We start from the raw sequence: 19,104 nt of genomic DNA, 5'->3' as shown, positions 1-19,104 counted from the left end.
GTAAAAACGGGCTAGCCAACAAATGACACATAATGGTAATACGGGAGAGCAAAAATAAGAATATAAACCATATTTGATGAATATAAACATGATATTTTTAATTGAATCGGCATTCACTTCGTAACACTTCATTTTAAATTATTGTGAAAATAAAACTTTGTTATTATTGTTACACAATTTTATTATTTTACAAGAACACAACTATAGTTTCGGGAAAGCACTCCTCCCATCGACGGGTGAAATAAAACTAATATACTAAACACAGAATGTTGTTCACAATGTCATAGAATTTAAACAAAAAATAAACAAATTAATCAGTGAAACTTAGAGCAGGAAGGTTTTTTTCCCCTTATCTAAAGACTTCTCGGAATTTGCGAATCATGTAATACATAGTAACCACTCATTTCATAATCACACCCTAAAACTCCTGCACCAAGTAAATAACAAAGGCGGAATAATCTAGAAATTATAGAAATTCACAAAAATTTAAATTCTGAGAACAACCTAATTAATGATCACACATTTAACCACCCCTCGCCTTTATTGACTATGTTCCCTTTGCGACCCCCCTCACCTCACTCACCCCCTTAGACCCGCGTCTGTTGACACTCTCTTAGCCGAGCGATGTCTTCCCACACATTAAATCTTAGACTTTTTTTTTTTTTTTTTTTATTTATTTACAATTTTAAAAAACCCGTTAGGGTTACATTAGAAATTTAATATTGTCTAGTCATTTTATGTCTCGTCTAGTCTAGTTAGTTCAGTCATCATGTGCTTTTTCAGATTGATTTTAAATTTGTCTCCATTAAAAGTTTTCAAGTAGTAAGGTAGGTCGTTGTAGTGTTTAAGTCCATTATGTAGTATTTTTGACTATCCTGTGTTTGTCTTTGCTTTTTCAATATGATAGTGTTGTTGTTGTCTGGTGTTATATTTGTGTATGTCAGCATTTTTGACTAATATTATGTCGTCGTCTTGTATGTTTCCCAGTGTTATTTTGTGCACAATTTTTAAGGTCTCAATTTTAGTCAAGTGGTTTATGTCAAACTGGTGTGTTTCTTTGTACAGTTCAGTCGTAGAGGTCAGGTAGGGTAGGTTGTATGTTAGTTTAAGAATTTTATTTTGTTGTCTCTGTATTCTTGTTATGTCTGTCTTGTTGCCAGTTCCCCAGCAGGCGATCATGTAACTCAATTTACTTTTGACATAAGCTTCGTATATCATAATTTTTTCCTTTCTTGGTATAAAATCTTTAATTTTGTAGAAGAGGCTATGTAGTGATGCCATTACTTTAGTGAGTCCGTCTATGTGTTTTGTCCATTTCAATTGTCTGTCCATTGTGAGTCCTAGGTAAGTCACATGTTCTAGTTCTTTAAGAGTTTCGTTGTTTATTTTTATGTTCATGTTATGGTTCTTCTTTTATGTTTCGAAATGTATTATATTGCATTTCTTGGCATTTAGTGTTAAGAAGTTTTTGTTTGTCCATTCTAATAGTTTTTGCACGTCATTGTTGATGGTTTTAGTCGTTTCAATGTCATTTTTTTTTCATATAAAATTCCTAAGTCGTCCGCATGGATTGTTTTTTTCCCCATTATGTCACTGTGTATTATGTCGTTAATGTATATTATATAGAACAATGGTCCTAATATTGATCCCTGAGGTACTCCGAATTGCATTGTTGTTTTTCGCTTTTGTGTTTTTCAATTTTCGTAAACTGTTTTCTTCCTTGTAGATAGTTTTTAAATATTTTGAGAGCTTGTCCCTTAACTCCTGTATGTTGTAGTTTATCTAGAAGGGTATCTATGTGGACTGTGTCAAATGCCTTCTTGAAGTCAAGTATGAGTGCAGTCACTGTATTTCCTTTATCAATTTTGGTTTGTATTACATTTCTTGGCATTTAGTGTTAAGAAGTTTTTGTTTGTCCATTCTAATAGTTGTTGCACGTCATTGTTGATGGTTTTAGTCGTTTCAATATCATTTTTGTTTTCATATAAAATTCCTAAGTCGTACTTAATTATTGCAACTTCCACTTATGTGCTAAATTTTAAGAAATAAAATTCGACTTATTGTCCTGTCCCTCATTGATCATGTTTTCATATCTGTACTTTAGATAACTATCCATTCATATGCAAACACCTTAGAAAAGAGGGAAAACAATTATCCTGCTCTAAGCTTCACTGATTAATCTGTTTATTTTTGGTTTAAATTCTAAGACATTGTGAACAATATTCTGTGTTCCCTATATTAGTTTTATATCACCCGTCGATGGGAGGAGTGCTCTCCCGAAACTAAAGTTGTGTTCTTGTAAAATAATAAAATTGTGTAACACTAATAACAAAGTTTTATTTTCACAATAATTTAATATAAACATGCGCTATGTAGCTGCAACACGTATTGGGATATTTATTGTACAGCGCCCTTGAGGTGATTTTCACAAAAATGGCGCTATATAAATTATCTATATAGATTAAATCGTGAGGGACATTCTTTTTGCGGTGCCCTATCAGGTCCCCCGACCGACGTTGGCGATCACTACAGCGAAAGTGTGCTTGTCAATTTAATTGATGGATGCATCAAGAAAATAGGAAACTGGATGGCTGAAAACAGACTAACATTAAACCCATCAAAAACTGAACAACTGTGGGTGGCTTCAGCCAGACGACAGAATTTGATCCAGGATACGGCTCTACCCAATGTAGGGAGTACCGTTTTACCCACCGTTAAACTACTGGGAGTTTTACTCAATTCTGACCTATCTCTTGACGCTCAAATTAGTAGAACGATAAGTTCATGCTTCTACCAGCTGAGACAAATTAAATGCATACGCAAAAATTTGCCGGTTGATGCCGCCCGTCAATTAATAAATGCGTTTGTAGTGTCTAGAGTCGATTATTGTAATGGTATCTATGCAGGTCTACCAATGAACAAAATGACTCGCCTACAATCTGTATTGAATGCCGCAGCGAGACTTATTTTCGGAATCTCTAAGTTCAGTCATATCACTCCACTACTTCGGGAACTACACTGGCTACGTTTTCCACAGAGGGTCGAATAAAAACTCTGTTGGCTTATGTATAAGTCACTGCACAACTCTGCTCCGGAATATCTAAGGGAACTATGCATTCCAGATGAACTAGCTGACAGGCGTCTCACGCTTAGATCAGCTACGTCTACGGCGAGAGGAAAAGTTATTATACCTCTACGCAAACAACGCACTAAATTTAGTGAACGCGCATTTGCGGTCGCAAGCCCTATGGCATAGAATGCTCTCCCAGCAGAGGTGCGAGGCTGTGAAAGTGAAGTGATGTTTCGGAAAAAACTAAAAACACTTGTTCTCTAAATCATTTGAATAAATCCGTAGCATGTGACAACAAAATAAATTATTTTAATTAAATTACAAATTTAAAAGCTTCGAAAAAAACACTATGTAAAGCGCCCTTGAGGTATTTTATTTCGAAAATGGCGCTATATAAGTTATCCATAATAATAATAATAATAAAGCATCTCAGTCCTGCGCTACTCCGAGGCCAGAACAAAGGGAAACCACTCTGGTCACCCTGGGAAAAGATGGCCAGAGTGGTTTCTCGTTGCCTTCAAGGGTGGATTTTTCTGTCGGGGTTACCTTCCCTTAGCTGATCAGATTAGATCAGGTAGAGGATTTTAGCAACTCAGCTAAGCAATAGCATTTCACGGGCTCAATTTCGCGTGCTATTCAAAAAATATAAAAACACTATCTGGACCCAGCTGTGTTGCACAACGCCGGCCGCCGGCGAAAACTTGGCACGCGACAGCGGCTCTAGGCGCAGGCGAGCGAGGAAGAAGTTCAGACACTTTTCCCCTGCCCCTGCGGCGAAGACGCGGAGCCAAATGGACCATGAAGACGGACAATAATTACACACTTGCATGTAAAAACGATCCTATTAGCAAGTGGAGTTAATTGCCAAAGTCGAAAATAGCGTTCGAGCAGTTTTCAAATATACGGGATATTTGTTTCAAAAGTAAAAAATAAACGCAACTAAAACTTTCAATGGGGTATAATTAAATAGAGATGACGATAGAACGATAGGTTCAAATCATGTTTTTAAAATGAGCATCAACATTGGCGTGCAAAACGCGTAGTAGATTAAAAGAGATAAAATGTCTCTGCAAGTTTATCGTGAATGAGGAACTTCAGCCCTACGGGAAATTGGATACAAAAAAATGGTTCTCTTGCGCGGGGTAAAAAGTAAAGCATTAAATTAAAAGCCAAAGTTTCTTGAAAATGTACGGAAAAATAATAAAAACGCACTACTTCGAATGACGTCACTGGTTCATATGAATCAACCTATGACCTGAGAGCTATGAAAGATTTCCGGTCTGCTTGTCGCTTCTGGACCAATGGGAAGAACTGAATGAGAATAAGCGGAAATTAACGTCTGACGTCACACGCGGAGTTATTTCCGAAATACAATACTTCGAAAAATCGTAGCACTGATAATGCTTTGTATAAAAACTAGAAAAAAAAATTTTGGCTTAGTTTAATAGTCTATTGACAAATATATTTTTTTAAAATACCAATGAACTTCCTCATTCAAAGCTGTATATCAATCCCTTTTACGCCGCTTCACAGTTGCTGACCGCTGCGGGTAAAACTCCCATAAAATACAAGATAAGTTCTAGAACCTCAGTTGAATGGAACACGAGACGGGTGCATAGTGCCGCATCTAGTGTATAAAGAAAAATGTATATTTCAAAGAAAACTTTCAAGAAGTTTTTGTTTTTTTCAATACTGGTAGTAGTATTCTGAGTTGTTGTGCCGTCTGTTTTAATCACTTGGGGATGTTTCGGTCAGCATTGCAAAGTCCGTTTTCTAAGCTGATGTAGTTTGTAGTGAACAATTTCGTCGTGATCGTAGAATAACGTCGAATGTGCAAAAAAGGTGACATTGATTTTTTTTTATATTTGATCTTGATAAGGTTTTATAAAGGCTTTCTATCTCGGAATTAAAAAAAAACATGGCCCTGGTGAATTCTACATTTATTTTTTTATTTATTTATTAACGGACATTGTCCATGTATACAATTTATAGGGTTTAAATATTACAATAAAGAACAGTTTAAAACATTTTTTTTAAAAGAAGCATTGACAAACATAAGGGACATCGAGACAAGATCTGGACTATTTATTTAGTGCTCGTTTAAATCGTTGTAAACTTAAACCAAAATAGTCCAGATCTTGTCTTGAGTTAACAATACGACAAAGACGGGTCATTGGAGAATTAAGGCCATAGTTTGTTCTATGCTGATCGATGAACAGTACTTCATTGTTTCTCAATCTACGAGTCGGAATATTGAATTTTACTTGTCCCAGTAATGATGGAACATCGATTATACCATTTAGTATGCCGAACATATATATGTAATCAATATTAGTTCTACGTTTTTGTAGACTGGAAATATTTAACATTGACTCTATTTCAGCCTAAGAATAATTACCTCTCTCTAGTCCAAGCATCCACGCTATTTTTCGAAGCAAGCTATGTTGGACTGATTCAATATGATTTATGCGATTGACATAGAATGAAGACCAGACCACGGAGGCATATTCTAGAAGAGGGCGAACAGTTGAGCAATAAAGAGATTTGATTGTACGGACATTAGTAAAATCAGAGGATATTCTGTTAATGAAGCCAAGTAATTTCAGTGATTTATTTACTGTATTATCTATATGCTCGTTGTATGTCAGTTTATAGTCCAAAACAACTCCTAAATCTCTGATAGACTTAACTACATCAATTTTGGAGTTTTCTAATAGGTACTCGAAGGAAATCGGTTGTTTTGTTCTATGAAATGACATTATTTTTACATGCTCGATCTAGAAGCGAAATTGGGGAAAAAAAGAAGAAAGAGCTAAAAAGGTATTACCTATCACTGATCTAAAAGAAGTAGACTATTGGTGCCATAAGAATCGTAAAAAAATAAGCATCTTATTGTTATTAATTTTTGGTTCAACCGTATTGGACTATTGAAGATTTAACGATATTCTACTACATCTCCAGATAGAAAACGTATAGAATACGAATTGCTTTTATTAAGAGGAGAAGAAATGAAGGACAGCTGTAATGACACGGCGCTATTAATAAATAATCACTAATTACGAACGCAGTGATGTTGATTTAATATATAATTGAATGAATGAACGAGGAAATTCGCGAGTGTGAAACGTCACGTAATGTTACCATGTGCGCATTGTACTGCCACCGTGGAAAGCGTTGGAAAGTGATTGATTACCATTGGATTGACTGAACAAAAAGCAATATATCGCTCAAAGTCTGTAATGTACGGACACATTAGACAATGGATAAATTCACTTACAATCATAATTGATTTGTTCACAAAGGAACAGCGCAGAGTCCAATTTGAGCCCATATTTTCAGTCCAATTTGAGGTGAACATAATAATTTTACAATATAATAATCAAAATCGAAATCTTGTGCAAATTACGTTTTTTTCAACTTTTATTTTCTTAAAATAAACAGTCGTAAAGAAAAAAGAAACGCGTCTTGCAACAACCCTGATACATCTCTTATTAGTGATATTAATATACACCCTAACCCACGGTTACGTAATCCGGGGTTCCGATGACAACAGGAAGTTTATTTATTTATTTATATAATTTTACAATACGCCCAAGGGGCATTTACAAAAAATATACAGGTAAGTACAAACATAGTAAGTAATAATTTAAAAGATAAACAACGCTTTTTTGTATACATGAAGAAACAATAAAAAGCATACTGCCATGCAAAATAAAAAGTGAAACTTTACATAGTAAAAAAGAAAAAAAAAATATGGATATTAGAAAAGTAATTGAATTAAAAAGGTAATTGTAAATAACTTGTAAAGAATTTAAACAAAAAATATATGTATACATGTACTTATACGTATAAAAAAATGATATTAACAAATTATTGTTAAAAACAAATAATAAAAATTAGTTTGCAGTAAGTATATATAAGATAATAACATAATATCTGGTACACAAAAATATTTGATACATTAACTTCCCATTGTAATCGCGGCCCCGGGGGGCAATCACAAACGCTATCTTCATCGTTACATACGGATACGGTATATTCAACTTCTGTACTATCTCTATCTACCTCTACCGACTTGTAATCTCTGACGTCATATGAACGAATTCAACCATTAAGTGACGCTGAAACATTATTCCCGTTCCTTAGTAAATTAAAAGTATTTTTCTTTTGTATTTTCAACAGGCTTCTGCAATTAAAAGTGGCCACTTTAAAGCTATTATAAATTCCTATTAAAGCAAAAAATACTCGCTTGAATATGATTTGACAATCACCAAGACGGATGGTTCTTTTGACATATCGATACGTACACTCTGAAAGATGGCAAAAAAACAGTGGAAAAATGTACAATCTTTTTTTTTTAATTTTAGAACAATATTTTTTTAACGTTTTTATTAATCATTAATGTATGTATATATTTTTTTAATGTTTTTGTTCGTTATTAATGGGTTCAATTCCCGGCATGGTTTTTTTTAATTTAAAAAGGTGTTTTCACTTTAAAATATTTTATAGCCCCTGGACTGGCACCTGTAACGTAATATGGATAATCTTACCTTTATGTAATAAAATATCAAGATAAGCTGCGATTGGTGTACCAGTGATGTGCCCTATGGCACTAGGTGCGGAAAGGAGAATGATGATTAATATATAATTCTATTTTGTTATTAATGTAATGTTTTGTTTTTTCTAAATTATTATGGATACGTAAAATTGTTTTTACTAATTAGATATTATATTGTTTTCTTTTGAACTAATACTATTTTAGGTTGATTTAGTGCATCGTTCACTCTGTTCCCGGCACTCACCCCCCTTTCAATATCTTTCTCGGTCATTCCATCCCTAGTAAACATACTTTCCAGATACAATTCCTCTACCCTGTTTTAATATAACCCCATTCACAGTGATTTCACATTTAGTCATACTTTCATTGCTTTCAAAATCCATCACATTCGATTTATCGACATTCATCAGCAAATCGCTTCCCTCGCATACATTTTAGACCTTTGTTACCAAGAAATGCAGTCCCTCTTTGTTGTTAGCAAGAAGTACGGCATCATCAGCATACAAAAGACAATTGACTTTTGAACAGATTTGATTATTCACTACTACTACTAATACTACCATAACGCCATTTCCCCGTAGGGGTACATTGTCATACATGCCCTTCGGTTCTGCCTATTTTCAACAAGACCAGACTTAAGATTTTGGTTCATCTGATTATGCCACGTCTTCCTTGGTCTTCCTTGTCTCACGTTACCGTTCATTTTTGCCATATATACTTGTTTTACTATTCTTTCGTCGTCCATTCAGTTCAGCTTATTCACTTTTTTCACAACAGTGCTATTATTTCAGTCTCACTTTTCTATGGCAGGCTGCTTTCTGGAGAGCTACGCTTAATCGATGTTCATAAAAATGTCAAAAAGTAGGAATGCAAAAATTGTTCACAAATTATAAAATCGCGTAGGACGCAATAGATGAAATAAATCACGCGGCTAGCGGAACTTAAAAGAGTAAATAATCACGATGGAGCTATAATGTGGCGACCTGGTTAACTGACCGATCATAAATAACCCACTGACAGGCCGACTATTGATAGGCGAGTACAGCACAAACGAGAGTGCACTATCGGAAGCTATTTCTGCTCTGGACGCGAAGCTCGACTGCGAGATCGCGTACTGGGCCAGCGAGACTTTACTGCTCTCAGCGGTGGATTTATCGATTCATCGATTTTGTATTTCTATCATGAGTCAAAAACTCTCTAAGGGCAGATTTGAAGAGGTTTTGACTCATGATAGAATGTATAATTCTCTAAAGATGCCCTTAGAGAGATTTTGACTTGTGATAGAATGTATGATTCTCTAAAGATGCCCTTAGAGAGGTTTTGACTCGTGATAGAATGTATGATTCTCTAAAGATGCCCTTAGAGAGGTTTTGACTCATGATAGAATGTATGATTCTCTAAAGATGCCCTTAGAGACGTTTTGACTCATGATAGAATGTATGATTCTCTAAAGATGCCCTTAAGCTCTATCGCTTAGAACAAAAGCGTTTTGGTTTGGCTTTAGTTTGGGTTTTAGTTAAACAAGAACAGTTTTTGTGATCGACACTATTTTCAGAAGGTGATTATTACAGTTTTTTGTATGAAAGTGGCCTGTAGCTCAATCACAAAAAACTATCGACGTGCCTAAAAACAAGCTAAGTATTTGAACGATCACAATGAACAACAAAGTACGTCCTTAAGTTATCGCAGTCATAAGTCAACGCGTGTGTTATCTCTAAGTCAACGCTCATGTCGGTTTGTTTTTTTGTTTTCCTCGTTAATAAATACAGTTCACTGGCGAAAAATCGGCGTTAACTATAAAAAAGAACACAATATATTGCTTTTCCTTCAGCAAAATAGTAAGGAGTATCTGATTCAAAAAAGTGAAAATTAAATTACAATTACTATGGCGACTGCTTTTCTTGACATTTGGCTTGCCGACTGCCAGGTAAATGCAAAAATGACATGATAAATAATAAATAAAGAAATTAAAATATCAGTTTTGGAATATTTTTCATGTTTACACCGGTGAAATTCAAATATGTGATTGCGCAGCAAGATTATACGTCGCGAAACGTAAATATTTTGACATTTAATAGTTGGTGTTCACGGACGTTACATTGTGATCGCGAATACGATAAACAACCATGGTGAGAAATTGTTATCACGTCGCTTATTAGCACGTCGATAGTCATTTGTGATTAAGCTACTGGCTATTTTTAGCAGAGCATGGAGTACGGTATAATCGGTTGGGGTGGTTCGGGTGACACAGTTTTAAATAGTGTATTTGTTGCGCATAAATCCATGATTAAAATAATACTCGGAGTCCCGATACAGACATCTACTGAAGAAATATTCCACAAATCACAACTTAAGACACCAAAACAATTATGCGCTAAAACAATACTCACTTACAGATTCAAAAACTACTCTTACTCAAATGAAAGACATAACCCCTACAATACATCACATACAAATAATATAATCACTAGATCCTCAACACAAAGACAACTTAAACAAATACATACTAATACCACTGTCAAACAAGGGGATTTTGAGTATTATTCAATCAAAATCTATAACCTACTTCCACTATCTATTAAAACAATTAGTAACGAGAAAATGTTTAAAAAGAGTATAAAAAAATGGAAAGTGGAGCTAGGTAGAAGTAAAATGGATTGTCTCATTCGCCCAAACCAATATTGAACTGCTCCACAAGTGTACAGCTTATGTTAGGTTTTCGTTATTTTCATTGAGTTTTGTAATATAAATAATATAGATGTACATATATACCTAGTTTTTAAAACAGTCTGAATATTTTGTTAAATATCTCTGTTTATTAAGTTGGTCTTCTTAGTTGATTCTCAAATGTAAAAACATTTTTAAAAAGTCCCGTGCCGAGGACACTTGACAATATTCCTTCTAAACGAAAATATGAAACTTATTATTCATAGGTGGCGCTTTTATCATTTTTTATTGAAAAATTCAATTTTTACGTTTATTTTCAATGGAAATTTTACAAAACTTGGTTTGCGGAAACTTTCACTGAAACCGGTCACGGGATATTCCAAATTCATGGATTCAAGTATCACTCGTCTTTTATTTCTATAATAAATCAATATCTCTTTTTTTCAATTGTGGACTGGCAGCTTTCTGCAAAACTACGTTCTATTGTAAGAATAAAGCTGTACTAGAATGAAATAAACACGTTTAGTATAGAGAATACTTTGTATTTTGATAAAAACCAATCAATTATTCGTGTATATTGATTATACACATCGATTAGCGAGAATAATCAATCTTGAAACCCCATTTATTTATTTCCATCTACCTTGTACTATAAATATGTTACCCGCACATTTGTTTGTGGTATGTCTATGATGTTAGAATACTTATAGTGCTACATAAATATACGGTCAAATAACGGGTAATTTTGTTGTCGTGATAGAACTTTCGATCGGTAGAACTGTCTCTTATCAAAATAATTACTATTCTTATTATTTATTGATTCACGTATAAGAAAACTATAATTACTCCAAAATTTAAAGCGGGGAATCCCGAAGAAATAACTAACTACCGTCCTGTTTCAGTCATTTCAAATATAGCTAAAATATTTGAAAAAATAACTGAAAAAAGGTTGACTGTATTTATAACAGGTAATAAATTGATTCAAGATGACTAATTTGGTTTTATAGATGCTGTTGCAAAATTATTTACATATATTTATAATTCATTGGACAAATCATTAAAGCGTATTGGTTTATTTATTGATTTAAAAAAAGCATTTGATGGTGTATCACACAATAAACTTAGATCAAAATAAAGGGTGTGGGAATGGATGGCAAAGCCATTGAATAGTTAACTAGTTATCTATTCCAACGATTTTAAATGGTAAAAATAAAAGATACATACAGTCAAATGGAGACTAGCGATTTTAGGATACCCCAGGGTACTGTGATAGGCCCGCTTCTATTTATTATCTATGTCAATGACATATTCTATTAAAATTTAAGCAAAAAAAATATATCGTATGCCGACGGTACGGTTGTTACAGTCGATGGATTTTTTTTTTTTTTTGATTAAATGACTTTTTGAAAAAAATTATTAGGATTTTTTTTAACGCTTACTGTGAGGAATGTTCCTCTTAAGTTTCGCGGTCTGGCCCTGAAAAACCGTGTATATATATTTTTTTCGGTTTATTTATTTATTTATTAACGGACATTGTCCATGTATACAATTTATAGGGTTTAAATATTACAATAAAAGAATAGTTTAAAACATTTTTTAAAAAAGAAAGAAGCATTGACAAACATAAGGGACATCGAGACAAGATCTGGACTATTTATTTAGTGCTCGTTTAAATCGTTGTAAACTCAAACCAAAAAAGCCCAGATCTTGTCTTGAGTTAACAATACGACAAAGGCGGGTCATTGGAGAATTTAGGCCATAGTTTGTTCGTTCTATGCTGATCGATGAACAGTACTTCATTGTTTCTCAATCTACGAGTCGGAATATTGAATTTTACTTGTCCCAGTAATGATGGAACATCGATTATACCATTTAGTATGCCGAACATATATATGGAGTCAATATTAGTTCTACGTTTTTGTAGACTAGAAATATTTAACATTGACTCTATTTCAGCATAAGAATAATTATCTCTCTCTAGTCCAAGCATCCACGCTATTTTTCGAAGCAAGCGATGTTGGACTGATTCAATGTGATTTATGCGATTGACATTTTGACGTTTAGATGAAATATACGTAACACTCTTGTGGACTTCTTAGTCCTTCTTTGTTCGACTTAAAAGAACAGAAGCAGCGGACGATGCATTTTATCATTTAGTCCAATAAACCAAGAGCGTAAATTTTGGCAAGAAAACTTGAGACGTAAAGTCCGCCATCAAAGATCAGACACATTGCTAGTAACTACACGGGATTAAAGGATAAATGGCGAGTTCTGTGTTTCTAGTACAACAAGTAATGCCAGATAAATCATTATTGGTTAATTACGATAAAGTATCTTGAATAACATTGAACCAACTGATCCAGCTCGAAGGACCATAGATAACTCTTATTTAAATTAATAAACACTTATCAATAATGATTTCTTTTTATTTAAGGTAAGATACAACATACACGAGAATTGGGTTATAGGGGGGGTACTTCAGGCAAGATCGCAAAACGTAAAAGGGAAATCTCAACAGATTAAACGAACTTTAACGTCTCCCTCGATAAATTTTGATATCACCGATTACAGTGAACTGACAGATTGGACAAGTTTACTGATTGTTTTATATTTGATTTTCCGTGACATACTCGAGTAGTAAAAAATGCGTGAGAAACTTGTCACAGAGTCCACAATGTTTGATTATGTCCAAATACTTGCAGACTGGCTGGATTTCCTCCCTAGGGAGTTGTTCATGTTTGAATTTATTTCAACAGAAAGGGAAAACATTTTTCAGAAGGGAATATGGAAGTCTAGGCATTACTATTGAATTACTACCTGGTAAAAGAAGAAGTATAAAAATTGGAAAATTGTTTTCAGGCGTTGCCTAGTAGGTGAATTGGTTCAGCCGGATGAATCTCACCCACGTGATAAAGGTTTCAGCTCTTTTACTTCACAAAAATCAACAGATGGAAGAGTTGAGGAAATGTGGATGTTCAAACATGGGCAGAAAGGTGAATGTTACACAGTGTGTAAAGTGGCCACTTAAACCAGCCAATGACAGGTCATAACATAAGCCCTGTAAATGCCTAGAATTCCATATTCCCTTCTCAAAAATGTTTTCCATTTCTGTTGAAATAAATTTAAATTGTCACAGAGTCATCAAATATGAGCTAAAAAAAAAAGATGACTTTATTAGAGCACCTTTTTTATCGAGATCAAGAATGCCTTGAATTAATATTTGATACCAAATCTGATTTTAAGACAACGCCTTTACCTAAATAATACTTTATAATATATAATACACCCCATTTAGTTCATTGATTGAGTAGTGTGTGGGTGGAACTCGAATTGCAGCCACCTCCTTGAGGTGAGTTCTGGGTCATTTAATCTAAATAAAAATGTAATGGGCGAATAGCTTTAAAATGTAAACGGCAAAAACCTCAATTTTTGTATTTTTTATATTGCGTTTTGCGCATACTCGAGATGTCCTTGAATATATATTTTCTGCCATCAGGCAACAAAAATGAAGTACTTAGATGCTATTTAAAATAATAAAATGTAACCCTATTATTTTGAGCGAATAATTAAAATTCGGTGGTTTTTGTCATTTTTTCTTAACTTTAGGGCCTTTTCCGCAACAAATGATGCAATGCAGGATTTTTCCGTTGAAGCATGCCAAATCGCTAGTTTTGAGCTCTATTTGAATTTAATAATAAAAAAATCGCTATTTTCGACCTGTCCTAAAAGACATCTTTACTATATCCAAAAACAATATGATATTTGCTCGTTGCCAAACAAGTAAAATCTAGCTTTGTTCCTACATAATATTACGTGCAGAAAAAAAATAATTACGTAGGCGAAGCATCGAACGAAGATAACATTTGACAAATTAATTACTGTGTTTAATTGATTTTTATGTTTTTTTTTTTTTTTTTATTTATTTATGACAAAATACAAGGTTTTTAAACTTTACATATTACATTACATTACATATTTTATTTGTACGAAATATTCCCAATCAGCAAAAGTGCTGGTATGAGGGGATATTATATATGATAACACAATGATGACATGAGACAATCAGTGGTAATGCATTGAAGATGTTAGGATTTGTTCTGCGTACTGCCGGGGTTTTCGAAAATACCCGCGTACTGAGAACTCTTTACAACTCCTTGGTGCGAAGTAGACTCGAGAGTGGCTCGATGATTTGGGGGCCACATGAACTGAAGTACTCTCTCTTATGATAGAGAAAATCCAAAAGAAGTTTCTGAGATATCTCTACATGAGAGAGTGCGGGTATTATCCTTGGCTCTACCCGACCGAGTTTCTCCGGGGTATGCTCGGCTACAACAGTTTAGAGACTAGAAGGAATGTGTATTTGACTACACATTTTTATCGATTGTTGCGGTATGATCGATAATTCTGAAATTATGATGAGCATTGGTTTGTATGTTCCTGATAATTACCTAAGACAGCGTCAGCATAGATTGTTTCATATTCCGATATTCAGGACCAACCTGCCTATGGTTATGCCTGTTGGAAGGGCTACCGCTATGCTGAACAACATCGCTCTGGATATTGATCTGTTCCATGTATCCGAAGGGGTTTTCCGGAGCAGGATTCTTCTACTACTTTGACATGAGTCTCTTTCGTGTATTTTTTTTTCTTTTTTATAATATGTACGTATTGAATATATTTTTGTAATGTATATGTTATATTTAAAATAAATGAATTGAATTGAGTTGAAAAATAGTTTAAATAAAAATTTGATAAAATAACATCACATATCACTCGTCACACGGGCTGTAAGAACTGTTTTATTTGGGTGTTTTTTAAGTAAGTAAATGTTTTGTATATTTTTTAGATCATTAGAAAGTGAACTGTAAAAATTGATTGCTGTATACAAAAAACTGTTTCTTTTTCTGTTGGTCCTAGGTTGTTCGCAAGTAAAATTATTTGATGTTCTTGTATTTATTTTATGTATGTTGTAGTTAAAATTAAATTTAATATTTGTATTTGTTGTATTATTTTTTATCTTAAATATCTTTTTTATTTTTTCAGTGTAGATCAATTCCTCTAGATTGAGCATTTTTGTTATTCCATATAAATCTGTGGTTCTAGTATATTGATTAAAATTAAATGTTACTTTAAGTGCTTTAATCATTGTACTTTGTATTGATTCTTGCATTCTTGTCCTAATCCCGCCCAATTTACAGTAATCAATTCCTCTAGATTGAGCATTTTTGTTATTCCATATAAATCTGTGGTTCTAGTATATTGATTAAAATTAAATGTTACTTTAAGTGCTTTAATCATTGTACTTTGTATTGATTCTTGCATTCTTGTCCTAATCCCGCCCAATTTACAGTAACTTAATGTTCTTAAAATAAATATTTAAAAATTCTTTGATTATTGAAAAATATTGACGAGTACATGAAAATAACATTTTTATATTTTTATTTTATTAGGGAAATCAACAGTTCTACATACATATTTTTAGTAAACAAACAGATATAGTGTATAAACTCAGAACCAATAACAGATTTCCACATAGTATACAAAGTTACTAAAGAATATATATATTACATATCAAATACATACAATTTATACATATAAAAAGGTTATTTTCAAGTACTCAATAATCAAAGATTTTTTAAATATTAATTTTAAGAACATTAAGTTACTGTAAATTGGGCGGGATAAGGACAAAAATGCTTGAAGATAGGATAAGGAGGGGGGGGGGGGGAGATGTACATATTTATTATTATAATGTCTACTAAGTTACGTATGTATATGTATATGTATAAACTTATGTGGATTTATTTGATATGTAATATATTTTCTTTACTAACTTTGTATACTTTGTGGAAATCTGTTATTAGTTCTGAGTTTATACACTATATCTGTTTGTTTACTATAACTACGTATGTAGAACTGTTGATTTCCCAAATAAAATAAATAAATTCATAAGTCTGTTAACTACATTGCGAACACATTATTAATCCATATACAAAGTGTGAAAGTATAAAAGCATTGAATATCATTAATTTTGTACTTTTGTCAAAGACATCTGTTTTTCTCATTATTCCAATAATTGGGCCTAGTTTTTTTTATAACGGCTTTGATATGTTTGGTCCATGCTAATTAATGCTAGTTAATTCAAATATTTCTTATATAATTTGTGAATTACACACAAACAAGTTCTCATTCCATTCAACTATCAGAAGACTGCTAATTCTGTAGAAATCAACCAGGTAGTATAAATAATTAATTTAAAAGAAATAACGACCGCAAAAAATCACTCCAGCAGCTCATCACAAATGACTATCGACGTGCTAATTAGCGGCGTGATAACAATTTTTCACCGTGGTTGTTTATCGTATGCGCGGTCACAATGAAACATCCGTGAAAGTTATCGATCGGGATTATTATATTTTTTAATATTGTCATACTTTAACCTGATGCTTGGCAACACCTAATATTAAATGTCAAAATTCAAAATATTTACGTTTCGCAACGCATAATCCGTCACATATTTGAATTTTACCGGTGTAAATATGGAAAATATTCCTAAACTGTAAGTAAAATAATTTTATTTTATTTTTTGTTTACAATTTATCATGCTATTTATTTGTTTTGAATCAAATTGAGAAAGCAATTAAACGAAAAAAATGTTGAAGGTATGAACATGATAAACAACAAACACAACGTTTTATTTTCTTTGATTTTACTGGGTAGTTTATTATATTATATTACATTCATATATCTTAAGGCGTTTGGTGGAAGAGCCATTTTAATTGTTAATTTAAATAAACCGGCACGAGAATACACGCGCGTTGACTTTTTTGATTTGACCACAGATTAATTAATTAATTTGCAAAATAAAATATTAAAGTTAGTATATGACCTTCCCTATCTAACAGCAACTAAAGAACTTTTTGAACAAACTAAACAATTAAACGTAACTGAACTCTTTAAACTAGAATCTTTAAAATTTATTCATAAATTAGCCACTGATGTAATTGTAGACGAAGAATTAAAACTTGAAAAAAATTGTAGTAAACATGAACACAATACGAGAATTTTAGAAAAATATCATATACAATCTTTTAAAACGAGAAAAGGACAATCGAGACTTATAAACCATGGACTGAAATTATACAATAAACTACCAGACAAAACTAAACAAAAGACTCAGGCAACCTTTACAAAAGACTCAGGCAACCTTTACAAAAGATGTTAAAAATATTATTATTAACAGTAGAATTTGAATTTTAAAAGTGAAAACATTTTGTTAAATGTATGTAACCCGTAAGGGTTTATCAATAAAAAAAAAATTTAAATAAAAAAAAAAAAAAAAAAAAAATAGATTTGAAGTTTGACTACGGAACTTATCTATGGCGTTTTGCAACGTGACCGCGATAACTTTAGCGTGTTCATAATTGTTCGTTGTGATCGCTCAAATACTTAGCACGTTTTTTAGCACGTCGATAGTCATTTGTGATTGAGCCCCTGTACTGACGTTTCTCAATAATATTTATTAAATTGAATTCATTTTACGGTGATATTTCGATAGAACATCGCTATAATAATGACAAAAGACTAGAATGAGAAAAAAACAAAAAAAATCTACTTATATCTCGTAAGGATTTTGAGTTTTTTTTTTACAAAATTGATAATGCGGAAATTGGATGCAAAAAGGTTTTCTTACGCGCTGTAAAAATTAGAGCAATACATTGAAGGGAAAGTTTCTTGAAAATGTACAATTTTTTTTTTTTTAATATTCTATTAATAACGAACTACTTTGAACGACGTCACTAGTTCATATGAATCAACCAATCGGATCATATGAATCAATAAGAGTCAACGGACCTAATCGGCAGAACCAACCGAGAAGAAGCGGAAGAGAACTTGAGACGTCACACGCGGATTAATTTCAGAAACACGAAACTTAAAAAATCATGGCAATGATAATACGATACATAAAAATTAACAAAATACATTTTGACTTAGTTTGATAGTCATCAACTATCAACAAATTCAAAAAATCACTGAACTTTCCATTGCATAACTCGCTCAATGGTTGGCAACAGGACTCCATTGTGAACTGCTCATTTTATCCCCTGCGACGAAAAATTATTTGCCAAGATTGATTTAAGTGCACCGTTCACCCTGTTCCCAGCACTCGCCCCCCTTTCAATAACTTCCTCTTTCCCAATAACAAATAATACGAAAGATTAAACAAACTTTTATCCATGTTCGAAGGACCAGAAAATTTGATGCGGCTTCAGATCGATCGTTTCATTGAAATCGAAAATCAAATATCAAAAAATATATAAACTATCTCGCGACAGAATGCTCGGTATGTCGCGCGGTCCGGTGGCGGTGTCCGGCCGGCGCGAGTGGCCGTCCAACTAACTATTAGAGTCTCCAGAAGAAAGTCCCGTCCGCCGTCCCGCGTCATATTATGTATAGTCCGCTAATCGGTCCATCAGCACGCGCCGTGCGCCGGCCACTTGTTCCCGAGAGGCTAAATGCGTCCGGAAGGAACGAGCGTGAGTTTGATTAATGAGGAAGTTCAGTGCTACGTGAAATCGTATATAAAAAATGCTTTCTTACACGCAGTAAAATAAAGAGCATTTAATTTTACGGCAAAATTTCTCGCAAATAAATAAATAAATTACACGTCACAGGTTCAGGTGAATACTTGTTTTGAATAGCCGATCAACAATGAGCAACTGCAGCCCTACGGGAAATTGGTTACAAAAGTGTTGTGTGTTTTTATTAATGAGTTTACAAGACTCTTGGCATACCGCCCTCTCGAATC

At 33.3% G+C, this 19,104-nt stretch overlaps 1 protein-coding gene across 4 annotated transcripts in view; it reads right to left on the bottom strand.

Annotated features, from left to right (window-relative positions):
• Window positions 1–19,104, bottom strand: part of Mhcl (Myosin heavy chain-like) — a 353,455-nt gene that overhangs the window by 43,874 nt on the left and 290,477 nt on the right. The window contains exon 1 of one of the 4 annotated variants that reach the window (XM_088229620.1): window positions 18,525–18,717. The exons of the other annotated variants lie outside the window; for them this stretch is intronic. The gene's annotated coding sequence lies outside the window, so the exon portion shown is untranslated. Of the gene's footprint in view, window positions 1–18,524; window positions 18,718–19,104 lie in introns of those variants that run through there. 4 annotated transcript variants of the gene reach the window in all.

This window comes from Micrasema longulum, unplaced genomic scaffold (assembly GCF_059751315.1).
Source record: "Micrasema longulum isolate JH-2025_06_02 unplaced genomic scaffold, ASM5975131v1 h1tg000688l, whole genome shotgun sequence".
Taxonomy (NCBI): Eukaryota; Metazoa; Arthropoda; class Insecta; order Trichoptera; family Brachycentridae; genus Micrasema; species Micrasema longulum.
The sequence above is the reverse complement of the archived record's forward strand: the minus strand, read 5'-3'. Positions and strand labels throughout refer to the sequence as shown.